Source organism: Globicephala melas, chromosome 16 (genome assembly GCF_963455315.2).
Source record: "Globicephala melas chromosome 16, mGloMel1.2, whole genome shotgun sequence".
In the NCBI taxonomy this organism is placed as follows: domain Eukaryota; kingdom Metazoa; phylum Chordata; class Mammalia; order Artiodactyla; family Delphinidae; genus Globicephala; species Globicephala melas.
In genome coordinates, this window is record NC_083329.1 from 9,356,189 (window position 1) to 9,383,738 (window position 27,550).

General features: G+C 50.2%; 1 protein-coding gene across 1 annotated transcript in view; it reads right to left on the minus strand.

The window, feature by feature from the left end:
* LOC115843375 (transforming acidic coiled-coil-containing protein 2) overlaps positions 1–27,550 on the minus strand; it is a 136,549-nt gene that overhangs the window by 103,098 nt on the left and 5,901 nt on the right. The window lies entirely within an intron of this gene.

Sequence of the window (27,550 nt, forward strand, 5' to 3'; positions counted from 1 at the left end):
GACACCTGGGGTTAGGGTTTAGAAACCTTTAGAGCAACACGATAGAGCCATTTTGTCTGTTGACGCTAATAATGTAAGTCACGGCTTGTGTTTTGTAGGTCTTGATGGGGGGTTCTCAAGCAGGGGTGATTTTTGCCCCCTGGGGACATGTGGCAATATCTAAGGACATTTTTGGTTGTCACAGCTGGAGGGGGTGGGTGCTACTGGCATCCAGTAGGTAGAGGCCAGGGATGGTGCTAAACATCCTACAGTGCACAGGACAGGCTCACAACAAAGAATTATCTGGCCCCAAATGTCAGTAGTGCCAAGGTCGAGAAACCCTGGCCTTGAGTTTTGTTTCATTCTCTAGTAATTCACTTAATTATATTTTCAAAAATTGTGATCTACAGTGAGATAGAAATTAAAAACTACACTGGTCCTTCATCCACTGGGAAAGTCAGCATTTGACAACCTCCAAGAGCAGACTGGATTTGAAAGTTTGGAGGGACACAGGTCACCAGACACTGTCTCTGGTCACACACAACTGCTTACTCTGCTGGGAAACCCCTTTCATGATCAGTTATGTCTCAGTTTATCAGGGAGAGTCAAGAGTTCTTCCTTCTGATGAACTCAGCTCTGGGGCAGTCGCTAATGAGACAATTATCTTCATTCCTTGAGCAGATATTGATTGAACAACAACTCTATGTGGTGAGCAGGAAAGAGGTGGTCCCTGCCCTCATGGAGCTTACAGTCTCAGGAAACAGTCAAACATTTTTAAAAAAATGCTTATTTATCCAGTAATAACTGTTGTAACTGCTAAGAAGGAAAGGTACAGATGGCTAAGAAAGCATAAACTAGGAGGTCCCAGTGGGAGTGGGGGTCAGGAAAAATGTCTTCGTACAATTGTAAGCTGAGGCCAGTCACCAGCTCAGTGACAGCGAATATGTGCTGACACTTGCTGTGTGCCAGGATCTCAGCACTTACAGATATCACCATATGGTGATCCTCACAACAGCCCTGTGAGGTCGGTGCTATCATTATTCCCATTTTACAGATGAGGAAACTAAGGCACAGAGAAGTTGAGGAATTTGTCCAAGGTTGCACAGCCGGTAAGAGGATACAAACCCAAGCCAGACCCCAGAAGCCATGTTCTTAACCACCCCACTAGGCTATGTCCCAAAGGTTGAAGAGTAAGGGAAGGAAGAGTGCCCCCAGCGCAGGGAACCACACATCTGAAAGCCCCAGATCAGGAAGGAGACTGGCATTCTGGAGGAATGCAGAAAGGCCACTGTAGCTGGAACGCAGATCAAAACAACCAGGAAGGGGACAGGTGGACGGGAACCAGATCACAAGGCCAGGTCGAGGGACTGGGACTTGATCCTAAGCTGAAGAATCAGCCCAAAGCCTCTATCAAATACTCAGCCACAAAGTACTGCCCTGGGCATCGAGACGAAACACAGGCAGGGAGGCCCAGGGCGAACTTCCCCAAACTGTGTTCTAAATATGGCCGGACTAGCACACGGTTGTGCCCACACCTTTCTATTTATTCCCATGGGTCTTGTGACGCTTCCTTTTTCCTCCACGGTTCCCACCCACTAACCCAAATCCCCCAGAACGTGACCCTGGAGCCCTGCAATGACCACACCCAAGGAGCCAGAGAGAAATGGGCACAGCGTGAAGTGAAGCAAGGGGCGAGCCTGGAGGAGGGGGCCGGCAGGGACTCTGGGTGTCTCTGCTGGATCACGATTTGGAGAATCCTAAACCACAGGCAATATCGACTTTCTAAAGTCATAAAGCCTGAGCGGAAAAATGTGGCCCAGGAGTTCTGGCAACACAGATCGAAAGCCGTAAAAGACTTTGTTTTCTTTGACACAGCCATTCTACTTCCAAGAATTTATTCTAAGGAAATGATTAAGGGTGTGAGCAAAGATGCTGACCATAGCTGTGACCACAATAGCAAAAAAAAATGGAAACAACCAAAATGTCCCACACTAGGGGACAGTTAATCAAGTTAAAGCATGTCCACAGAATGGACTCATTTGCAACCATTTTAAAAAAGAAGGTAAAAAACATAAATAATTTAAAAATAAATTAACAAGTAAAAAAAAGAAAGCAGCTCTCCATGTATCCAGAGGTAAAGGATCCATTATTAACTGAAACTAGGTTAAAAACTATCGGCAACATGATCCAGACGTTATGTGCATGTGTGTATCGATATATACGTGTGTGTGTGTATATGTGTACACATGCATGTATGTGTAAACACCCACATAGGAAGCGAGCAACAGAGTGAATGAACGCCAAGGTATTAATGGTAATTCTTTCAGTAGTAAAGTTATGAGTGTTTTTTTCTTCTTCGTTGAATTTACCTCTATTTTCTAGTTCTATTCTGAACACATACTGCTTTTATAAGCAAAAGAAATAAGAAAGCATTTTTAAGGAAAATTCTGAGTGCCAGGGAGCAACTTCAATTCATAGTTCAGTGAAAGTTTCAAGAGACGGGACATGCAGAGCAACGCCGTCTTTCCCCCACTTTCACACTCACACGTTCCCCCAGGGAGGACCCAGGCTTGTCAGCCTCATCTCAGGACAGAAACCCAGCCATGTCTCACTCAACAGGCACCCGTGGGGAAAATAAGGTCCTGGTGGAGAATTTTTTAGATAACCAGTATCTGCTCGCATATTCTACAGGATGGCATTTTAATTTTAACTCTTTGGGATGGAACTAATTTTCAAAGCATATTAGACACTTCCTTGATTTTTTTTGAACAGAGAATCCTGAACATAACTAAACACTTTGTCAATGACACATGATCAGCATCTTGAGCGACTATGATATAAGTGAGGAGGTATGCTACGGCACTAAAACAATTGTACACGAAGTCAAGAGGGCTGGATTCTAGACCAGCCCCACCTTGGGATCTCAGCCAGGTGACTCCTCTGAGCTGAACTTTTCCGTCTTTAAAAGGGAAGGCCCTGGACGGCAGAATCTCAAGGACTCTGCAAACTCAGTCTGGTCCCTCCCTCGCGGGCTGTGAGCCAGTACGTCTGCTTCCAACTCACCTGACTCTTTTTTACTTTATGCTTTCCAGTTCTCTGCTTCTAATGTACTACAGACTACGGGTGTTAGAATAGTGTGTAAATCAAGAGTTGATAGGCTGGATAAGCCTCCCATATTATGTCATATGGGAGGTTCATAAACCTCCCATATGACATAATTTTAATAATTTTTACATATACATATATGTGTGTATACACATATATTAAATTGAACTATGTGAAATTGTTAAAAGGAAAAAACTGTCAAATTCACACTGTACCATCAGCCTCAAGATCTTTCTGTCTTACTCCGCAGGGGTCTGGTCGTGCTCCAGATGGCTAAGGATAGGGGACAGCCGACTTCTGGGGACACAGGGGAATTCTTCTCAGACCAGCTGTAAGAGGCTATAAATGGCTTCCAAATTCTGTGGTGCTGGGACTAGGGTGACTGAAATATTTTTCAGAGAGGAAAAAAAAAATCTGTCAGAGATTTTAACCACCAGCTGCTTCCACCAGCTGCTGGGGCCAACCCACTATAAATTTAGTCAGGCCAGCAAAGGGTTGATTTTCCACTGGAATGTCAGGGAGGGAAGCTTGTATCAACAAGTGCTTCTCCAAAGGCCATGAGTCACCTTCCTTCAGAGGCTGAGGCAGAGAGGGCTCTGCTTCAAAGAGGAAGATATTCACATTCTAGTCTAAAAAGCCAACACCTTCAGTTCTACACATAAGACCCGTGCACAGCAAGAGCTCTGTGGCCAGCACCAAGATAAATTAAATCAGGATCAAATTAATAATAACAATAACAGTAATAGTAACGGGGTGGGAGGAAACTTTGGGAGGTAATGGATATGTTTATGGCCTTGATGGTGGTGCTGGTTTCACAGATGTATACTTATCCCCAAACTCATCGAACTGTATACATTAAATATGGACAGCTTTTTATATGTCAATCACACCTCAGTAAAGTAGTTTTAAAAAGATGGGGATCCCACGCTTCAGGGTGGACAGGCTGCTGGAGAGCAAGGCAAGTTGAAAGTCTAACTCAAGGAAAACTGTGAAGGGTGGTAATAGCAAAACAAGCTGCCGCAGAAAAATGGGCTCCTTTCAGGCTGGGGTGAGCTGGGAAGGGCCTGTGAGGGGATGAAGCAAGTCAAGTGCTTCAACAGACAGACATGTGCAAAGGGCTTTCTCGGTGAAAAATGCTTCTCCCTCCCTCTCTCCCTGATGGTTTGGGTGGAAAGCCACTAGGCTTCGCTTCCCTTCCCTTGGACAGGGCAAGGAAGGAAGGGGTACCGGAGAAGGGACAGGGGCCACACTGGCACAGAGGAGGAGACTGGTGTCTTAAGGAAACTGTTACCCACCGGGAGATTAGCAGAAAAATAAACTCATCAGGGATAAAGGGAGCAGGTTCTCACAGTCAGGGAAGACTTGCATAGAATATACAAAGGTGACGAGGCTTGAAAGAACTCTCAGGGCTGGGCTGCAATCAGACAAACACTAGCTATAGAGAGGGGTGTGTGTGTGTACACATTACACACACCTATTTCCCAGCTATGTCTGCTGAAAGGGGTCACGTCAAAAGGACATCAGAACCACTTAAAGAGGCTGCCACTGGTCACATCTGGGACTATTTGGACATCAAAAAAAAAAAAATACAGACAGTAATAGATTAAAATCCATTGAGTAAAGTAATAATCCACGAGTCCATATAGATATAAAAACACCAACAGATACATAAATGCGGGGGAGGGAAAGTTCCTCTTTACAGTACAATGTCAACGGGTAAATGTAGAAGAAGCGATGAAAACTGAAAATCCGCCATTTAAAAACCATCAGAGTGGTGGTGAATTCCGGCAGGAGCCGTCGAAGGACACTAAGGGAGGTGGATGGAGGTTTAAAGAAGTGAAAGGCAGTGGTGTGGGCTTGGAGTACCTTCCCACCAGATACCGATAGATTACAAAGGGGGAAATGGTGACTTAAAGGTGGAGAAACCCAGTGGGCACCGACGTGGCCAGGTGCTGACCGGGATTACGTCCCTGGCGGTGGGTGGTCCTCACCCTATGTCACTTCTATGGGATCCCTGCCCCAAACGACAGCCAGAGTCTGGTCATGAGGTGACACGGGTTGAGGGATCTTCCCAGAATGAAAGAGCTGTACTCTGAAAGGTCATGAAAGACAGCAAGAGACGGTGGAGTTCTTCCAGACTGAAGGAGAGTCTGCGGGCATACTCAGAGTGTGACACGTGCCTTTGGGCTGGACCCTGGATCTGTAGGAAAAGGGACGGTGTGGATGAATTCGAATGGGTTCTGAAGACTGGCTGATGCCGTGACATATCCTGTTGATTTCCCAACTGGAGAGGGACCTTGCTTGGGGGAAATGATCACTGGAGTGTTTGTCTGGATGGGGACACCTTCGTGTTTGCAACTTGCTCTCAAATGATTCAGAAAAAGAGCGATGATAATGGATATATATGTGTATCTCCATCCATACGTACACATATAAAGAGGGGATGACCGCACTTGAGGTAAAATGGCGATAATTCAGGAACTTGGGCAAAGGGAGTAGCGAAGTCTTTGTACGACTCTCGCAACTTTTCCGTAAGTTGGAAATTATTTCAGGAAGAAAAGAACAAAACCATTCCTGAGTGAAGGCATGCAGTCAGCCTCTTCCCAGCACCCGCAGAGTTCGGTCTGGGTTCTGCAAAACAGAGTGTGGTCGAGACGGGAGCAGCATTGAATAGGGGCCTGTGGGCCATTCACCGGGGCAGCCGGTGGCCTGTGGGCCATTCACTCGGGCCCAAGCCAGCTAGCAGAAGGCCTCAAACGTCAGGCCAAGAACTGGCTGTTTTCCAAGGCATGGGGAGCATCAGAGATTTAAGAGCAGGGAAGCAGCAGAATATCTGGGAGACAGCCCTTATGCGGAGTAGAGAATGACGACAGGGGAGAGGAAATGCAGACGAGGGGGCCGGAGCCGGAGCCGTGGAGCAGGGTCAGGTGATGCGTGAAGACGGAGGAAAGCGAAACGGGGAACAATCAAAGATGATTTGGATTTTAAGCATCTGATTGGTTGGAAAGTCGCGTTAATGACTGCATGTTTCACGTATAGTACCTTAGACCCTCTGTACTATTATTTGCTTTATACTTAACTTTCAATGAAGTCAGTTGTTCAAATTAAATAAAAGTACATCATTCTAGGGAATAACCCCGGTGAGTCTGCGGTTTTGATGCGCTGCTTGCACTTTTTTCTAACAGAATGAGTAACAGATAACTCACCACCACCAGGCAGCCCCCAGGCTCAGGCCAGGCCGCCCGGGAGCTGGGCACTTTGGAAAGTGCTGGTGAAGCGCTCACCAACACAGCTGAAAGACAGCCCAGCGCTGCTCACACTGGCTCAGTCCTCTTTTTTTTTTTTTTTTAAGAAAAGCAAAACCTGTCATAAATGACCAAAACGGCATACTCTGAGATCTCCATCTTGGGAGCTGCTGGCCGGTTAGGAGCTGGGCACGACCCAGCTGGCAAAGGTTAGAAGCCAGGGCCAAGGCACGGGAGCACGTGGGGCACACAGGCGCATCCCTTCCAGGTGCCCCCTCAGCGTTCCGAGACAGAACCTGCATCCCCACGCGCTCTCCCCAGAGAGGCAGGATGGAGCCGGTGACAGGAGGCCAGGGTCTCAACACCACTCCCGCAATAAAGAGCTGTGCAACCTTGTGGAAGATTTCCTCAGAGCCCAGCTTCCCCATCTGTCAGAGAGGGCAAGGGCCACTCTGTCTGGAAAGGGCGTGGGGAGGGTTCGCTGAGACCAGTCATGTCGACTGGCAAAGGGCCCGGCACACGGAAGTGCTTCACAAGTGATGGCGTCAGTAACACAAAACACAACAGGGTGTGGTGTTTTCCCCAACGGAACACACTGAATGTGCTTCTTCAAAGTACCCGTGCCCCTCCTCCCGCCGCCCCTGCCCAGGTGTGCTCCCTCAGGTGTGCACGCCGTCTGGGGTCATAGAACAAAGACGAGTACAGGTGGCAACAGCAACGGGAACCAAGGTTTAGGAGCACCTACTGTGTGCCAGGCACCGTGCAGGGCCTTTGTCACTGTGAGCAATGTGACAGCCCGTTTCAGGAAGAGCAAATGGAGCCCCTGGATGGAGAAAGTCACGACCCACGGCCACGCTGAGCTCAGCTCCATCCGGCTGCTCCGACCGTAAACGTCACGCCAACAGGACCCTGGTCTCAAGCGGCGTCTCTCTCAAGCATGCAGAATGAAGACTGACTTGCAAAGCAGCCCAGCGGGGTCCGCCTCCCCACGGAAAGCATGTGAGCAGTCCACGGGGGCGCTGGCACGGCTCTAACCCGGGGTAGCCGGGCAAGACCCTTCCCCACCCAGGCTGCAGGCGTGTCCTCCATAAAATGAGGGTTTGGACTGTTGGGTCTCCAGGGTCCCTTCCAGGCCACTGATTTTCTGATCTGAAAATCCCGAGGCTCTAGAGGCGCAGCCCCCTGGGATGGCTGGAAAAGGACATCTTGGAGGAGGCTCTGGGCCGTGTCCACTGTGGCCCAGCCCCAGCTGGCCTGGCACCTTGTCCAGGGGCCAGGTTCCTGGTTAGGACTTACAGATGGGAGGCGGGGGTGACCAGCTCCCTGGGAGATCTGGTGACGGGGAGGGGGCGCAGAGGGGGAACCCCCCTCTCATACACAACTTACGCACTCCTTAAAATCGGACTGCTGCCCCCCTACCTCTCAGGGTTAACGAACTCAAGGACTGGGGTTTATGCAAAGCTCAAAGGGGAGGAAGTTATTCTAGGAGGACAAGGCAGGGAGACAGTAGTCACTGTTCTTTTCAAAAGACAAAGAAATAAACCCATCCAGGTGCTGGGAGAAGCTACATGGTCAGGTAAGTGACGACGCAGTTGCTCCCCTGATCAGAGAGCACAAAGCCAAGGGGTATGCCTGATGAACAGGCCAGCATCTTGGGGTCAAGACCTCGGCCAAGGCTGCCTACTTCTCCCGAGAGCCCGTGCATGTAACCAACAGGTGCCTCGACTTCACCAGAACCCTGGGCACAGAAATCCAACTGAGTCATCCACTGGGTGCGTGAGCAGGGCAGTGAGTATAGTACAGAGAGCACAGCTCTGGAGACGGGCAGATGTGAGCTTGAAGCCAGCTTTGCCATTTACTAGCTTTTTGTAGTCCTAGGCAAGTTCATTAACCTCTTTGAGCCTCAGTTTCTGAACCTATAAAATGGGGACAAATTGAATAACTTGGAAAGATTATTAAAAGAAATAAGAGCAAAACATAGATGTCGGGCTTCCCTGGTGGCGCACTGGTTGGGAGTCCGCCTGCCGATGCAGGGGACACGGGTTCGTGCCCCGGTCCGGGAGGATCCCACATGCCGCGGAGCGGCTAGGCCCGTGAGCCATGGCCGCTGAGCCTGCGCGTCCGGAGCCTGTGCTCCGCAACGGGAGAGGCCACAACAGTGAGAGGCCCGCGTACCGCAAAAAAAAAAAAAAAAAAACGTAGATGTCAAGCATAGCGTCAATCTCACAATGGGTCCTCAACAAACAGTAGGTGTCCGATAAATATTAGTTGAACGTATGGATGCAAGGGCAGAAAGATGTTAACTGCTGCTGCCACCAGCGCTGTCTAGCTGCCACCAGCGCTGTCTAGCTGCCACCAGCGCTGTCTAGCTGCCACCAGCGCTGTCTAGCTGCCACTTAATTCAGGCCAGAGCCAGCTTCTCTAACTTTTCTGAACTGAGAGCAGGCAACTCAGCTCATAATCAAGTTGAGGCCTGAACAAATGCCTGAAGTACAGACAAGGCAAAATTTTAGTGTTCTTTTTTAAAAAAAAACCTCTTGGAGTTCTCCATATCTTATAACAGTCACAGATTTTCCCTGATTCCACAACTACACAAGTAGCAAAATTACCTCTGTAAGCTCTCCCTACCCACGGAATGCAACGAGAGGTCTAAACATCATGCATGGAGCAAAGCCTTGTACCCGCCGTTTCCAGGGAGAAGCCAAAGCAGACAGTCACTGACCCAAGAAGGAACCGCTGGACAGGTGTCCTACTCAGCACGACACTAGGCACGAGGATGCCGGGGAAATGAGGCAGGGTCTTGTCGGCACTGGAAGAGAGAGACCCTAGCACCTGGCTGAGCACAAGACAACCTGGGAGCTGGAAGCAGGGAGCTGTGGAACACAGGTTCCTGGGCCAGGTAACTCACAAGCGGAGCGAGCCTCGGTCAAGGTTTGCAAGGGAACACTGGACCTTCTACTGTTTCCTGTGAAGCAGGCGCTGGAGAGCAGGCAGCCAGGGGAAGCCTGAGGGCTGGAGGGAGGGGCATCCTGACCATAAAAGAAGGAGGGAAAAGATGCTCCTCACGTGGACATGACCCATCTTCTTATCGCCTCTTTGGAATGGGCCCGCACTGGGGAAACGTCATGATAGGAAACGAACCCTGCGCCCTCAGGAGCTTAAACCTGAGGATGCTGGCCAGGAACCGTAAGCTCTCGATGACACAGACACCCACCCGGAGAGCTCTGGGCCTCAGAGGACCCACTGGACGCAACCAGGCAGCGAGAGGAATTAGGACTCTAAACAGCTAGTCCTGCATAGCAGCCAGTGAAGCGACTGCTTTCTCTTTCCAGTTTTTCACCAGATTTGCTCTCTGTAAGAGGAACTGACGTGCATTTCCTATTCTTTCATTTTTACTTGTTTTCTGGGGAAGTATAAATAAGCAATTAAAAGGGAGGGTGACAAAGCAAGGGAAGATGGATAGAAAGGAAACCTAGATAACCAGCTTCCAAATAAAAGAGCTCTGCATCGACTAGCACACCTCCTTGTTTCTAATTAAAAATAATAACAACAAAAATAAGCTACAGGAGGTGTTAGGAAATCTACCTCCTCTAATTAAATCCTTTTTAATCGTAACAGTGAAAAATATTAGCATGACTTTCCATTTGCACCGCACTTCACAGTTTGCCAAGTATTTTCATGCACATGATTTCACTTGCCCCTACAGCTCTGTGAGCCAGGCGGGCACCGTGACTACCCCCACTGTTAATGAGATGGAAATCATGATTCACAGACACGGTTAGTGACTTGTTCAAGGTCACAGAGCTGGTTAAGAGTGGGGCAGGGATTCTAATACAAAATCTCTGTCTCTGAATTTGGAGCTCTCTCTAGACCGCCTTTCTCCAAGCCACGGAAAAACAGTCTTGGGAACTTTGCTTTCTTTTAAGTGGTAGCCTGAATACATTTGCTAAATGACAGACTGAAACCATACACCAGAGTGGACCAGACAGGAAAGGGAGGGGGACGCAGCTGATACCCAATGTATCTGAAACGAAAGCCCCGTCACAGGTCATGGCTCTGCAGTCCCCCGAGAATTTTGCCTGCCCTCTACTCTATTTTTAGAGGCAATTCCCTACAAACTTGTTTCCCCAGCTCTTCTTTTTCATGGCTTCCTTTCTCTGGAATGATTTCATAATCCTTGGCCTGTTTTGTCATCACGGTGAGTTGCTGTGGAAATGGTTATTGAGGTTGTGAACAAAGGACTGTGACCTCAGCGGGGGCAAGGGAGACAAAGCCCAGCCTCCAGGACAGATTTCGCGTGCCGTGGCCACAGGTCACAGGAGAGAGACCAGGGCACCCAGTTCTCCTCCTTAGACTTGCTTCTCCCACCAGGACTAGTCAGGGACACCACCACCAGCTTCCTAAACCTTCTCCTGGTTATGCAAAAGGTGTCAGGGCTTGCTCGACTCAAACCGTAGTTAATTCAAGAACCATCTGCTTTTGGCTGTGGAACTGAGTACCAGGAGAACACACACACACACACACACACACACACACACACACACACACACACACACACACACACACACACACACACACACACACACACACACACACACACGGCTCTTGACCTCACCCTCAGTCTCTCCCAGCCTCATTCAAACCTGAAGCCTGGCGTCTAGTGAGCCCATAGATCCCCATCTCTCATCTTCCCAATTAGAACTGGTCTCTCCCAACTCCTCAAACCCTTGCAGTGTCCTCTACAGGGGGCGCTATTGGCATTTAGGGTGAAGCGGTTCTTGGTTGGACAGGACCGTCCCATGCATAGCATCCCTGGCCCTTACTAGATATTGCCCGCTCCAGTCCCTGGGACGACCAAACATCCTCATGCATATGCACACATCCCCTCCTGGGGCACTATCCTCACCATAAAGTTTGCCCAGTGTGTGTCCGTTCAGGTATCTCTTTCTCTCTCTCTCTCTCTCTCTCTCTCACACACACACACACACACACCCCTCCCTGAGAGCAAGGGTGGCCTTACTGACTTCAACTACCATTTACCCCGACCCCCGGCCCCTCGTCACACTTGTGGAGTGGTACCGTAGCCTTCCGGGAAGCACTGTCTGTCTCCATAGAAACGACAAATGTAAATAACCACGGTACATGGCGGGAAACCAAAGAGGCCGCTGCCAGGCCAGGTGTCTGGGGTCCTGGGTTTGAGTCCCACCTTCACATGTGACCCTGAGCAAGACCCCGGACTTCTCTGAGTCTCCCTTTTCACATCTGTAAAATGAAATCTTGATTTTTAGGTTTCCTTCCAGCTAAGATATTCTAAGTGCCCAAGCTCAGAGAGACAAAAGGGATGCATGTGAACAGAGGCCCCAGAGGCCAGTTGTGTCTAGCTCTCCCAGAGGGGACCAGGAGGGGTGCGTTGGCTCCATGAGCAGTACTGCCTATGCATAGGTTGTACTCTGTGGTGCTGGCCTCCCTGAGACTTGGGAAGTTAACTTTTGATGAGGGGCCAGTGACAATGTAAGAACCAAAAAAGAGGCTCTGGGTAGCTGAGAGTTGGCTGTGGTGTCTGCACAAGGAGGGCAGTCCCTGACCTATTTCCTGCAACTCTCCTCTGAAGAGAATGCCCAAGCCCCAGGCACAGCCTATGAGAAGCCCCGTGGGAATCCACTCCCTTCCATTCACGTGCCCAGCACAACTGGCCCCATTCTCTGGAGGAGCTCCCAGCTCGACCTCAGAACAGGAAAACCGAACATTCTAAGAGGTAACTCACTCCACAATTCCCAACCAAATCCTTCCTCTGAGTTCCATCACTTATCCAAATGGACCCCCTAAAAACATTAGTGAAGACTAACTTTGAAATATATAAGTGAATCTGGATGGATGAAAACCATGGATGAAAACCACAGATGAAACCCAGTCTCAGGACAAGGCCCCAGACAAAGTCATTTCTAAATACAATGGAAACAGTCTTTGAAATGTGGCCTCAATAGGGAATCCTAGAGAAATAAGAAGTTCTCCACCTAATAACAGAGCTGAACCTTCCTCTGGCATAAAACAGATAGGAAATTGCACTGGGACCCCTGCTATTCCATGTACTGTGATAGAAAAGGCTTGGGACAGACATGTGTACACATGCACACACACATATGAAGACGTGCGCAGGCACACACACACTCCCGCACCAACCAAACACCCTGGCTACCCTTCCCTAGGCTCAGCTTCTATTTCCATCCCCCCAGTACACCTTGGAGACACATTTTTCTCACAATGTCTATTTCACTTGTATCTCAACCCACTCCCACATTTTCCTGTCCTAGCATTTGACGGAGGCAAAAGATAACAACAATAATAATATCACGCTGATGACGATGCCATTTAAGAAAAGACAAGCACCGAGGAGGACAACAAACGTCGCAGGAACACCATGCAACAGCTTGCAGCAGAAAGCGCTCGGAGGTCGCGGGGAAGACACGGCCCGAGGCCGCGGGAGCCAAGGACGCCAAGGAGAAAGAGAAAAAAGAAAAAAAAAAAAAAATCAAGGGCTGGTCACGTGGTGCGTCCGAGCCCTGAAGTGCACTAGCCCCGCTGACGTAACTATTCGAGAATTTAAAAGTCCCAAACTCGGAAGAAGTCCAGTGCAGAGTTTTAGGGCTAATCCACGCGCCGCTGTGGCCCGCCGGGGGAGCCCCCACGCTACCGGGTGGGACCACACCAGCCCGCAAGGACCCCAGCGGGGATGGCGCGGAGCCGGGAGGCGGGCGGGGACCCGGGCCACCGGCACGAACCCCAACCGCGGGCGGGTACCTCCACCGTGAGCGGGATCCCAGCCTCGGGCATGCGCCCCGACCTCGGGCGCGGATCCCGACCCGCCTCACCCGACGGAACGAGCTTCCCGGGCAGAAGCCGCGGGCCCCGCCGACTCCCCCGCAGACACACTCCTCTGCCAGCAAGTGACACACATGTGTGTTCAGCCAGTTTCCTCCCCTTAGCCAGTCCCCGTTGGGGAAAGATAAAATGAGCTTCGGCTACTTCTAGCACGCCTTTGTCTGGCGGCCAAGGTCCTGGGGACGCGGGTCTCCTCCCCGACTCCGGGCGCTCGCCCTCCCGCCCGCCCTTGCCCGCGGCGCACTTACCACGGAGCCGCCTTCCTTCGGGGACGCAACTGTCCAAGAGCCCCCGAGAGGCTGAGATTTCCGAGCCCGGCGGCGGCGCGGCGCGCGGAGTCTCACGGCCCGGCCCGGCCGGGGACGCAAACTTTCCTGGGGCAACTGCGCGGGGCGGGCGCGGGGCGGCGCGGCTCCCCGAAGGGCTCGGGCAAAGTTGCAGCACAAAAGGCCAATGAGTGGGAGAGCGGCGGCGGCCGGGCCAGGCTCCTCCCCCAGCTCTCGGCGCTCCTGGCCGGCCAGCGCGCAGCCAGCTGCTCGCGCTGGGCGCCCGCCGCGCTCTCCTCACGGGCCAGGAATGCGCGGGGCCGGTCGCGGCGCGCCCAGGCCACCGAGGGGCCCACGCGGCGGCGCGCCCACTCGCCCCGCGGCCGCCGAGCGCGCAGGGGACAGAGAGACAGTCGGACAGACGGACGCGCGGCTCGGGCGCTGCTCGCGAATGCGCTGCAGACTTCCTCCAGGAGTCTCTGAGTCATGACAACTTGCTACAGCTCTTAGTTTTTACACGGCGCTTTCCACTACTCATGACAACGCGGGGAAGGCACCGGCGTGTGAACCACTGAGAAGGCCAAGTACAGGCCGGTGCCCCAACTCTGCGGTCCACGCGCGCTTCCTTCGCCTCCGCCTCCGCCGAGCCCGGGGCGGGGGAGCGGGGGGGGAGGTGTGGAGACGGAGGGGAGGAGGGGAATGCCGGCCCGCTGGCCTCCGGAGCCTCAGAAAGAAGCTGGGACTGATGTGGTGGCTCGTTGGTTCCGGGAGCCAAATTTTGGCCCTTCTTTCTTCACCTGCCTAGTCCTAACTCTGCTTAACCACGGAGCCTTAGAGCGCACTGCGCTCTACAGTTTGCAAAACCTGTTGCCTATGCCTTCTCCTGGGCTGATGTGCCCTCCAAATTGGGCAGAGGCTAAATCCAAACCCCTTCCCGCGGCCGTATTTCCGGGAAGCATTTGAGTTTCTATTTGTGCGTTGTGGATTTCGGTTTTTTGTTTTTCTCATAGGACCCCAGATCAACTCCTTCGCTAACACAGACCTCACCCCCAGAGTGGCGCTTACCTGCCTGCACCAGTGAAACGTATCACCTTTTCTCTGGAAATTTCTGCATCTAGGCCGCAATGGAGAAGAGCCTGTGGCTATACGTGGGCGCCAGGCTTCCTATTTTAAGTTTAGTGTCAAGAAAACATTGCTGTGTTTTATATCCTCTGGGACCAAAGGGTAAGAGACTCACAAATGACTCAAGGCTTCATTTCCTCCTCTTAAAGAAACAGATGCCCAAGGCTCGATGTCCCCAAATGGGAATTCTCTGTAGAATAAAGAAGTAGACTTTTATTGCCTTCCACTAAAATACTGTTTTTTTAAAAACACCATGCTTCTAAGAATCACATTTCTGACGGAAATTTAAATAGATTCCTCCTTCACATGCTTATCATGGGCTCAGGGGTTTAGTATTAAAGTGCCTATTTCACTAATGTGATAACTGACACTCAAATAGGCTAATTTGTTCAAATGTATACCATCAGCTGTTCGTGACATGAGAATTGGAATGCCCAGTCTTCTGTGCCCTTGTGCCCTGATCCGAGGTCATACCCACTCACGGTAAAAAAAAAAAAAAAAAAAAAATGCTCCACTCACCACCTCCTAAGCTTGAGCATTCCAATTAGGCAAAGAGCTAACATGATTTTGAGATAACATCCCTTTCAAGTGAAATAGCCCCTCCCCAGTTGCCGGAGGCATATCCTTCATGACACAGGAAGGTACCACTATGCTTTGAAACCTACTGGTGTGGCCAGGAGAATGATGCCCTCCTCAAGGATGTCCACAAAGATGTCCGTGAGTATATTAATTTATAGGGCAAAGGGGAATTAAGGTTGCTAATCATCTGACCATAAAATAGAGAGATTATCCTGGATTATCCGGGTGGGCCCAGTATAATCGCAAGGGTCCTTATAAGTGGAAGAGGGAGGAAGAAGAGAGTCAGAGAAAAAAAGAACTGATAGTGGAAGCAGAGTCAGAGAGAGATTTGAAGATGCTGTGTTGCTGTCTTTGAAGATGGAGGATGGACATCACAAGACAATAAATGTGGGCAGACTCTAGAAGCTGGAAAAGCAAGGAGATAGGTTTTTCCCCTAGGGCTTCCAGAAAGGAACACAGCCCTACTGATTTTAGCCCACTGAGACCAATGTGAGATGTTTTACCTACAGAACTGTAGGAATATTTTTTTTTTTTTTTTGCGGCACGCGGGCCTCTCACTGTTGTGGCCTCTCCCGTTGCGGGAGCACAGGCTCCGGACGTGCGGGCTCAGCGGCCATGGCTCACGGGCCCAGCCGCTCCGTGGCATGTGGGATCTTCCTGGACCGGGGCATGAACTCGTGTCCCCTACATCGGCAGGCGGACTCTCAACCACTGCGCCACCAGGGAAGCCCAGGAAGGGAGATTTTTTTAAACTTAAGTGAAGAGAACAGTATAATGAACTCTATTATATCAAACAGTTTCAATATTATCAAATCATGGCTAACTCTGTTGTATTCACATGCTCACTTCTCACTTGTTACTCAGATTATTTTAAACCAAATCCCGGATATCATCACTGTATCAGTTAATATTCCTGTTTGAATCTCCAAAAGGCAAGGACTGGGAAGGGAATTTTGAAGGCTGACTCTGTATTCTCTTCGCTCCCTCAGCCTCCCCTCAAGAGGGTCAGCACAGCTGAAGGATGATCTACAACCTAAATATTAGTAGGTAACAACCACAGGCACCATGGGTCCAAAACTTGGTGCATGTCAGACCCCCTGGGTTATTTTTAAAATGTTCCCAGCGATTGTGATTCAGGAAGTCAGGAAGGGGCTCAGGAATGAGCATTTTAGCATATTCTGGATAATTCTGGTGGAGATGCTTTCCAAACCACACTGGGAGAAACTCTGAATCTGAACTTTTGTGGCAGGAGTCATTGGTTGCCTCCAAAAGTGATGTTCCCTCTCCTGTTTACTTACTTACTAATGTTTAAATAATTAGTTTAGGTATGGTCATGTGACACACCCTTGGCCAATGAAACGGAAAGGAAACTCTGTTGTATTTCTGGAGACATTCTCCTCACTCTTCAGAGGAGATACAAGACTGCAAATCTTGTGTCTTCAGATGTCTTCCTGCCTCTCGACATTGTCATATGGGGCCTGTTGCTTAGAGCTTCTGCAGCCAGTTTGAAACAATGAAGGGGAACATTAACCAGCACACTAAATTCAGGTAGAGAGGAAGATGAAAAGGGCTAATGAATTACTCAACCTTGGAAGTGCCCTGCCTCTGGATTTCCTGCCAGGAGAAATGATGGACCTAGTATTGTTGTTTTCTTGTATTGGGTTGTCTGTTACTTGCAACCAAAAGCATCGTGAAAAGGCTGTCAACCGTGATGTTGAGAAGCTTTCATTTGGTCCATACTAGACCTAAGGCTCTAAAACCACAAAGCAAATCAAAGATTCTTTGCCAGTGGAGTCTCCTGGAAAACAAAAGGCAAATCAGTGCCTAGGAGACACCCCCAGCTCTGTCCACCGAGTACTGCTCTGTTCTGTGTTTGCAGCTTCCTTTACACGCTGTTGTGGCAATGATACTTTTCTTTGGCTGAGAGGTGGCAAGCCACATGAAAATGGGAAGCCAAACGGGAAACCCGTGTCCAAATTTGCCTGATACCTAAATAACCATGAACTAATCAAATATTCACTGACCACTATTCCAAGTGCCCATGCGGGTGTAAGAGTGCATAAGACAGGACCCTGCCTGGGCAGACAGACTCATGCTGGAGGGGCAAGAAGCAGGAGGATGGGACCAAGAACACCAGCAGACACCAGGTGCCGTCGGCCTTCGGAGCGGGAAGAACCGAGGGTACAGCAGGTGTATTAGGAGAAGTTATTCAGGAGACTGAAAGGAACCTTCATTCTATCCAATTCTATTCATTCTAACTATGTGACTTGCTTCTGCCCCACTGGACCATGGGCACCTCCCTGAACTGCCAATGCCATAACTTCATACGTGAAGAAACCTGGGAAACAAGGCCAGAGACTGGAAACATGCAAGGCTGGCTGGTTAACTGGTAGGGAGTGTGTGATGCTGAAGAACAGAGGTCAAACTCTCCCTAAACGAAGAACACACTAGCTCCCTGCGGAAGTGAGTCTGCATGGAAGTTCACATATCTGCCTTGTTTATGGGCGCCCAAATGGAAGGTTGGTTACAGCACATTGTCTTCAGAGAATCCTAGGGCGTCCGCCCAGGACACCCATACGTGGCCAGACAGCACAAACTCTCCTGGACCCAAGAGGTTTCATTCAGTCTTTCAAAATCACGTATTGAGTATCTACTGCATTCCTGGCCCTGTGCAATGTCAGATGCCTCGTGGTCCCTTGCCCACTTCTACAGATGGTTCATGGAATGGCCACCACATGACAGAAACATAAAAGCAGTATTTCAATCAGCCTTGGAAGAGGCATGGGGAGATTTTCCAGAAGAGGGAATACTTAAGCTGACTTTTATAGGGTAAGGAGGTGTTACCATAGTAAGGTTTCTCATATGAGGGTATTTTAAATAGTTATACATTTGAAGCATATGAGGAAGAAGTTCTAATTAGCACATCAAATCCATAACTTCACAGACATTACCTAAAACAAAAGTAATATATTGAAATAAAAATGAATCGCTGTAAAGAAAAATAATAAGTAGATAATAATACGGTGGTATACAGATAGGGTAAAACTCTTGAAAGTGGTTACAGGGTGGTAGACATTGATGAAACACTGAGCCAAAAAAAGAGGGGAAATGGACGTGGAGCAGAGAAACAATGTTCTGGGGCGTGGGAATGAAATCTCTTCTTGAGTATAACCAGTAACTGGTTGTGATAAGGAAGCATACGACTAAGCCATTCAACAAGTATTTCTTGGGCACCTACAATGTGTTAGCTACTTCCGGGTGCTGGGAGATAGGGGTGAACAGAAGAGACAAAATATCTGCCCTCGTGGAGAATACTTTCTAGGTAAGTATTAACGGCTGCCTACCTTAATTACCCAATGAGAGGCGAAGACAATTAGGGCTGTGAGCTGTTTTAACTCTTTAATGCTCGTGTGCTGCCTCTTGAACCAGACTGTCAGCTCAAGGGCAGGACAGCAAGCCTTCCCCGTGCCCACCTGACAGCTGTGCTGACTCTCAGCCCAGCGCTCATCGCTCTCCTGGCAGGAGTCTCTCCTCCGGGGCCCGCCTTCCCCAGCCCTCCCTACCTCCCTGTTCCCTGAAGCCCTTCTTCTCCAATGTGGTGGTGTCTCAGGGCTTCACCCAACCCCCAGAAACCCGAGCCGATAGGGCATTTTTGCCTAGAAGATTATCCTGTCATCTGCCAGCTATGAAGGGTGACAAAATACCACCCATAAGACAGCCTGCACTCTGCTGTCCCCATTTAATTATCAGATCAGGAAAACCAAAAGGCAATTTAAAAACTTTTTTAGGGCTTCCCTGGTGGCGCAGTGGTTGAGAGTCCGCCTGCCGATGCAGGGGACACGGGTTCGTGCCCCGGTCCGGGAAGATCCCACATGCCGCGGAGCGGCTGGGCCCATGAGCCATGGCCGCTGAGCCTGCGCGTCCGGAGCCTGTGCTCCCGCAACGGAAGAGGCCACAACAGTGAGAGGCCCGCGTACCGCAAAAAAAACCAAAAAACAAAAAACTTTTTTAAATGACCACTCTAATATTAGCTAACATTTGTGAGCATTTGCTGCAGAGCCAGCACTCTGCTAAGTGGCTTCCATCCCTCCTCTGACTTAATCCTCACATGAGCCTATGAGGTGGGCACTGCTGTTGTCCTTAGCAGACAAAGGAGAAAACAGACTTGGAGTGGTGAAACCCCTTACCCAGGGTCCCACCAACCAAGCAGAGGCAGGTGCACACACAGGCTGCGTGTCTACGAACCCAAACTCCTAACCAGTCCACAGTGACAAAGGGCTAACTTCAGCTTATTTTTATATACTCTGAACACATCAGCAGAAGAATATGCCATGAGGAACCCAGGACCAGTGCCCGCCTTTAGCATGTGAGTTCAGCTCTCACACTAATAAGATCCACTTCGTTAGTGACTTCTGGGGAATTTTTTTTTTTTTTTTTTTAGAAGGAATCACTGCTTTGGGCTTCTGAGCTAAGTTCTCACATTCCATGAATGGCTGTCCAAGCAGGGAGGTACGTTCCTGAATTGCAACCCAGCAAAATGTAGTTGTAAGGGCAAAGAGTAATACTGGTAGGCGGGGTTCAGGCCTTCAAAATATTCAGCCATTGCCTCCACCCACGCTAAGATGAAATGTCAGCCTGAACCCAAAATACACACAGAAAATGTGTGGGGCAGTCCCGTGACTTCGGAGTCTCCTCCAGGATTTCCAGCCGCGGCCTTGGAATTTTCCTTGAGTGCACACAAAGCCCTCTTCACACAAGGGCCCGCCTCGCTTGAACGTGTACTCGGCTGAACCTGTATTTGATCTTGACCTCGTCCTAATTTTAAGTAAGTCTGACCAAATACAAAGCAAGCTCCGCTGGCTGTACCCTCTTCCTGAACAGAAAAACAGTGTTCTCGAGGAGTCAGAGTCAGATGTCTGTGTCCCATCTGACACGATGGTGGAAAATAAACTACTTGATGAAACAACCACTGTCTAACAGGCTCCCAGGTGATGCCAAGGCTGCTGGTCTAGAGAGCCACACCTTGAGTAGCACAGCCCTAGAGCAGTGGCTCTCCAGGGGCAGTTGTGCCCACCAGGGGACATTTGGCAGTATCTGGGGGCATTTTTGATTGTCATGACCTGGGGGATGCTACTGGCATCCATCCTACTATGTGCGGGACAGCCGTCCCCAACAATTACCCAGCCCAAAATGCCAATAGTGTTGAGGATCGGAAACCCTGCCTAGAGCCCCTAGCTTGACCTTTATGTAGGAGGCCCTCAGTCTGAGTGAATGAATACATGAATGAATGTATGATGTACAACTACAATGATTTTGTTATTGTGTTATTGAACTAACCTGGCCAGTAGATTTGTATTTCTCTTTTGAGGGAAGCACCAAACAGACCCACCCTCTATCCGCTGGACAACGCACAATCAACCTACAAACATTTGTTGAGGACCTACTATGTGTAGCCCATTGTGCTGAAGACTAGGACCAGCGCAGACCCTGCCGTCAGAGGCCTCGCCCTCAAACGGAGACAGACGTATTTTGGGTGCTTGCCTGTGCCAGCCCCGAGCTAGCACTTCCCTCACACTATCACACAGTCCTCCGGAGGTAGGTGCTGACTTCATACACACTTTACAGATGAGGAAACTGAGGCCTCAAGCAAGTAAGTAACTGGACCGATGTCCTACAGTGAATAAGTGACAAATTTGAACCCAGATCTGTCCAGCTGAAAACACCCAACCTCTTCTGCAAAGTGTGAAATCCTATACGAACTATAATACATTTGCTTCTGTCTTAAAATTGTGGTCAGGTAACAGAAAGAACTCTCGATTCTTGGGCAGGGCCGGGGGCGGGGGTGCTCCTGGGGAGTTGGAGGGTTGAGAAGGCTTCACAGTCACTACATTCGCCTGAGCCTCTATGGTCTCATGAACCAGAGTGCGGTTCCCCAGAGGGTGGAGAAGTAGGGGGCGCGGCAAGGCAGGCAGAGGGGTCACCCAAGGTCAAGGGTGTCTGAGTCTGGCCAGCCTCTCTCAGCCATGCTAGAGTTCCTTCTGCTCATGCCTTTAAAGTCTGGGCCTGCCTCTGCCTTTACACATTTCTCCAGTTCTTATACCAGAGGAAAAGGAATTTAGAAGAGAAGACATAGAATGCCCTTCGTTAGACTTGTGAGCCAGTGGCTTTTGAGGACTCCCAGGAAGAAGCAGGGAATTGTAACACTGTCCCATTGGGGTCAGTCCTAGCTCCCGAGTGCAAAATGCAAAGGGGGTTTCTGAAAGCAAAGATGCCGCCGCTCCCGGGTGAGGCCGTTTCTACAGAATAATTTCTCTCCACTGAAGATCAAATACGAACCACAGAACAGGTACAGACAGCGACTCAGCAGGGAGCCTGGTGGTTTCTAACATAAGCTTCCCATCTTCGTGCAAAAGCAACACTAGACCCTGCAGTGATCATCAAGAGTGTTTTATCTCCCAAGGATTCATGGCCCAGCTGTTTGTAAAGAAACCTGAAACAGACTGCAGCATCGTCTGAGGGTTTCCTCAGCAAACCGCTCACATAGACACACTGGGCTGGAAGGAGGTGAACTCAAGTTTCAGCAGAACCTTCTCCGAGTTAACTCTAATCAGACTTCCCTCCCCACCAGTATCTGCACACTCCCCAAATCCTGGTGAATTAGAGAATCTGCAGCTCTTGTCCAACCAGCTCCTCATAATGGTTTTCCTGCAATCCTACTGCAAATGGTACTGGCCACAATCAAAGGAAAGCCAGGGTCAGCAGAGTGCAGAGGCTGCAGTTTAACTCATTTCACAAAATAGCTGGAGGAAGCCTGCATATGCAACTTTCTTGGATACAACCCAAGGACAAGATTACTTTAGATCGCTACCACCACCTCCAGAAAACAATCTATAACGCCAGTTCATACCAGGCCCACCTGGGGTGCTTGCTGTGTACAGGAAAGGTGATGCCTGCTCTCTAGAATGGCAGCGGATTTGTTGGAAAGAGCACTGGTCTCGAGGCCAGAAGGACTGCATTCAATACGAGTCAGACCAGTGGCCCCCTGACAAGCTGCGTGGCCTTCCGGAAGTCACACACCCTCTCGAGGTCTCAAGTTTCTCACCTGTAAAATGAGGAGCCTGAAGATCCCTCTGGTTCAGTTGTTTCAGGACTACGAATGCCTGAGCCAGGCATGGGTGGTACCTGTCTCAAAGGATGAGCATCCCCGCAGCCAGGCCTCAGGAGCCAGGGACTGTGCCCCAGACATCCTTCAAAGGTGGCCCTGAAAGGCAGTCTGGCCTAAACTGAGACCTCAAGCCCAAGCTTGGCACTCTCCCCTCATCCAAATCCTCACTTTCTGACAACTCTGGCCACGCCCACTGAAATACCAGCCGCTTGGTCACCTGCCAGGAGGGGGTCTCCTTCCCCAGCTCCTGTGCTGCAGCATCTGGAAGTCAGGCGGCCAGACAACTTTCATCCCTGCCCCTTCCTCTAGGAGTCTGGGATGGGCCAGCAGCTCAAAACGTCGTACTAAGTAGTCGGGCAGTTTGACCCATAAGACACACTCAGAGCTTGCGTTCAGCTGGTGCAGCCTCCGCTGGGCTCACCCACACAGGCGCTCCATCCCTGCCACAAATGTTAGGTTTCAGCCTCTTTGCAGCCATTCTTGGCAAGAGGTTAACCACAAAGCCCTAGCTTCCCCTAGGGAGAGAAGGCATTCCCCACGTGTGCCTGATGGCTTGACCTTGCATCAAATACAATGTTGCAACACTGAGGGCCACTCCAGTGGGGAGGATGTCAGCCACAGTTTGAGAGGTAGCTTTAATGGGTCATGACACCTTCCAAAGAATCCAGGGGAGATGCAAATGAACTTCAGCAAATTTCCAGGAGTCCTTGTGTCAAAGCACAAATGTTTACCCTTCCCCCTCCCCATATCCTCAAGTCCATTCTTTAGTAGGTCTGTGTCTAGCTGTGACAAAGTGAGAGAGTGGCATGGACATATATACACTACCAAACATAAAATAGATAGCTAGTGGGAAGCAGCCGCATAGCACAGGGAGATCAGCTCGGTGCTTTGTGACCACCTAGAGGGGTGGGATAGGGAGGGTGGAGGGAGGGAGACGCAAGAGGGAAGAGATATGGGAACATATGTATATGTATAACTGATTCACTTTGTTATAAAGCAGAAACTAACACACCATTGTAAAGCAATTATACTCCAATAAAGATGTAAAAAATAAAAAAGCACAAATGATGATAGTAGTAAAAGCAGCAGTAATAACAAAAATTACCCCTGATTAAGTCCTTACTGCATGCCAGACAGGCACTCGGCTAAGCTTTTAACACACATTATTTTTATGTGATCTCCCTAATATCTGTCTGTAGTGTAGCATTATACACATTTTACAGGTGAGGAAACTGAGGCTTAGAGTAGCTAAGGAATTTGCTTGAGGTTGGAGAGTCTAATGGCAGATTCAGAAGTTAGACCTGTCCATCTGCCTCCTGGAGTACCACCTGATCTGGTTTTCCCAGACAGAAAGCCTCCAACAGATAGTGAGTTGACATGAATTATTCAGCAAAGGCTCACGGAGCGCCCACTGTGTGCCACGCAGAGTATCGGGTGCTGGGTAACCGAGAGCCGCATCTGCAAGTCTGACCTTCCCAAAGAAACAAGATCCTGACTTCTTCTCTTGGCCAGAGGCCGACACCCACTTTCTATAGAGGTGACCATCACCATGTGTCCCACCAAACATTTCTAGACGGGGAATTCAGGCTCATGACACCCACCTCCTGATCTAGCGTCAGAGGACACTGCGGCGCAGGGAGGGGAAGGAAGTGCAGTCGCTTGGCAAAGGCGTGAAGGCGCACAGTGAGTGGCGGGAACCAGTGAACCACCTGATCCCTCCGGAGGGAGGGTGCCGAGCACCGGGCTGGGAGTCAGCAAACCGCACGCGTCACTCCCCCGCAGTGTCTGCCCACCGACTGCCCACCTGCCGATTCACCCCAGCCCTCTATCCAAGGGAAGAGGGGTGCCCAGTGTCCTAGCTCCTCCCTAAGGGGGAGACCTTGGCTTGCCTTCTAAGCACCTGGCCTGGCTGCACACCTGCTGGGGGCCTGAGCCCGCTATGGGGATGGAGCTGCCTTCAGGAGGCCCCGCAGCTCAGGGACCTTGTCTACAGCTCTGCCGTCACAGCTCCTGGCTATGGGAAGCTGGCTTGTGCAGGGTACTCTGTATCTTGCCTCCTCGAATCACCTTTAACCTTCCTTTAAGCCCCAGGAGACATCATTGGCCATCTATCCGTGAAGAAGCTGAGGCTTGGAGAAGTGGCCCAATCACCCAACAAGGCCCAAGAGCGGGCGATCAGGATTTGAACTCCAGGACCTAACGCTCCCCTCCCTCCAGCCTGATTTCACCCTCAGCCCCACGTCCTCCCCCCCGTCCTCCATGCCCATGTCTCGGGGCCCTGCTTCCCTCCACCTACGGGTGCTCCTGGCCTGAGGACTCAGTGCTGACCGTGTCCGCTGCACACTGCGGTCCTCTCTCTGCGCACCCCGCCCACTCCCAGGGCACAGGTGCACCCCTCCCCTGAGGTTTTTCTTCCCAGACACCCTCTGACCACCTTACAAAAGGAAAAGGCATTAAAAGTCTCAGTAATCAGACCCCTTACAGTGCCTTCCCTGGAAACAAAGAAACACTTGCACGGTCTACCTCTGATTCAGCAGGCTGCTAAAATATTTAACACCTGACGACTTAACATGCTTGAGAAGAAAGGGGAGGCCGAGATGCAGTTAGCTGCGGCCTCTGACCTTGCACACCCCACAGTAAGCTTCTTTCCCACCCTGCCAGTTTCTTGGGACAAGATCGGTACAGAGACGGCAATTGGCAAACACTTCTCTGCTGTGGACCCACGTCAGCTCCCTCCCAGCCCAGATGGGCACCCTTGCAGGTGTGGCCAGTGGGGATGGGTAGGCACAGAGAGCTCTAGATTAAGTGTTTGGAGCCAGTTGACCAGGTTACCCAGGCCTCCTTACCAGGCCTGTGTGTGAGGTTGCACTGGCTTAGCCAAGGCCTCCGGTCGGCCCGGTGGTGAACATCCTTGGTTCAGGTGCCAGAGACGCCTTCTGCTGATCCGTGTCGCCAGGCGCTTGTGCCACGAATACAGCCCAGACTCCGCTCTGCAGGCACAGCTGCCTGACTTGCCCACTGGCAGAGTCAAGGGGTGTCCAGGAGGAACCCAGCGCTCACTGAGCACCACCAGGCATCTGAGCTCTGCAAGGGCTTCACACAGAACCTCTCGGAATCCATGCTGCTGACGGGCACGGTTCACCTCTTATGTACACATGAAGGAACTATGTCTTCAGGTTGGGCTGTCCCATGCAGAGCCTGCTACCCCACGTGGCTATTTCATTTTCAGTTTTAATGAATCAAAGTTAAATAAAATTCACAGTTCAGTTCCTCCCTAACCCTAAACCACATCACCCTGAAACCGGCCCCAGATTTTCGAGTGGCCTCATTTCAGGTGTGTAGTAGCCACACGTGGCTAGGGGCTGCCATACTGGATAGCGGAGATATAGAACATTTCCATCATCGTAGAAAGCTCCGGTGGACAGAATGTCTTAGAGGATAACCTCCCCAAGATTCCTTCTGGCTAATAAGTTACTGATCAGGGATCCAAACATGGATTTGATGTCTGAAGCATTCTCCAGAAGAGAGGTTCCAGCCCTAGCCCTAACTCTCATTAAACCACTGGTCTTGAGCAAGCCATGTCACCTGTCCCAGCCTCCCCTTCCTCCTTTGCACAAGGGGCACACAAGTGGTACCTACTAAGGGTTAAGGTGCGGTGGAAATAAGATGCTAGATGTGGGCGTACTTTGGCCCAGGAGGAGGAATAAGTGAAAGGGAACTTACACTGAGGACTTACTTTGTGTTGGGCACTCTAAATAAAGTGGCTCGTTTAATCCTAGGTAGTATATACCCCCACTTTACAGGTGGGCAAACAGTTTCATCAAAGGTGATGCCCCCAAGGTCACACAGAACTAGAACTCGGCCTGGAACTTATCTGTCGACCTCCAGGCCTATGCTGGTCTCACACAATAGAACTCAATTCGACAGTCTTCTCTCTAAAGCCCAGAAGCAGGTTTGGGGCGGTGTGGCGGGGAAGAATGGCTCCATGCCCTGGGGCAGGTCCTCGGTTCAGCTCAGGCATCAAGGGGAAGCATATCGTCAGGGGCCAGATTCTGATTCTGGTTCTGCTGTCAGGTAGCTCCCTCGTCCCATTCCTATTCCGAGTCTCGACAAGAATGCGCCCAAGTTTCCTTCCAGATATCCAGCTAGAGTCTAAAATACCCATTTCTCAGTCACACCTACTGAAACGAACCTGCATCCTGGTCTAAAACAGTGGCGGTAATGAGAGGTTCCAGGAAGAGGAGCGGATGAGTTTGGACACATTCATTTGGAAAATCACCACCTTGCCCTGAAACTGGCCTGCAATTCTTAAGTGGCTCTTCCTGCATCAGATCCAGATGTGGCATAGCAGAGGCCTCAGGGCTGAGGGGCTCAGAAACCCAGAAGGGCTAGACCAAAGTAGTGGCGTTCCCGTCACAGGCACCTGGAGGGAGGGAACCAGCCCCTTGCCTTCAGGGCGGCTGCCACCTTTGGTGTGGCTGCCTCATCATTCAGCTTTCCAAAGGGACTTGGCATTATTCCCAAGGACAGATTCACCTCTAACAAAATGTGTTTTAATTGTGGAACACAAAAGCTTCAGAACATAAAGCCCACATTTTTAAAGGTCCTTTGACTTTTACAATACGATGGTTCACAATGATTGAAGCTGTGGCTCGTAATGTAAATCCACGTCATCTGTAGAGTCGTTAGTCCTGAGGTACTTTTGAACCACGTAACAAGCTCCTGTGAGCCGAGCAGGGTTAGCAGAGCTCGCGTATGACGGAAGCAGAGGCGTAGAGAGGTCAACCGGCTGGAGAAAGACTCATCCAGCCTCATGTCTCCCATTCCTGTGGGGTCTGTTACTATATCATTTGGACACCTTGGGTTATTTTCTTTGTTTGCTTAATTCCCAGGATGTTTTTGAATAAAGACGTTTAAAATGATAATAGTGGTTACCATTTGTATTTTACACTTACCATATATCAGGCATTATACTAGGTGGCTTTGGAAACATTCCATTTTAATCTTAATTCCAACCCTAACAGGGAAGTATTATTTTTCCCATTTTATAGATATGGAAACAGGATTGAAAAGTTAAGCAGCTTCTCCAAGGCATCACCCAGCCAGTAAGAGGTCTCTGGGATATAAACCCTCCATCTTACTCCATTGTCTCCCTTTTGGGAAGAAAATTGCTCCGAGGGAAAGAAGTGTCAGCATTGTAGCTCTGTAAT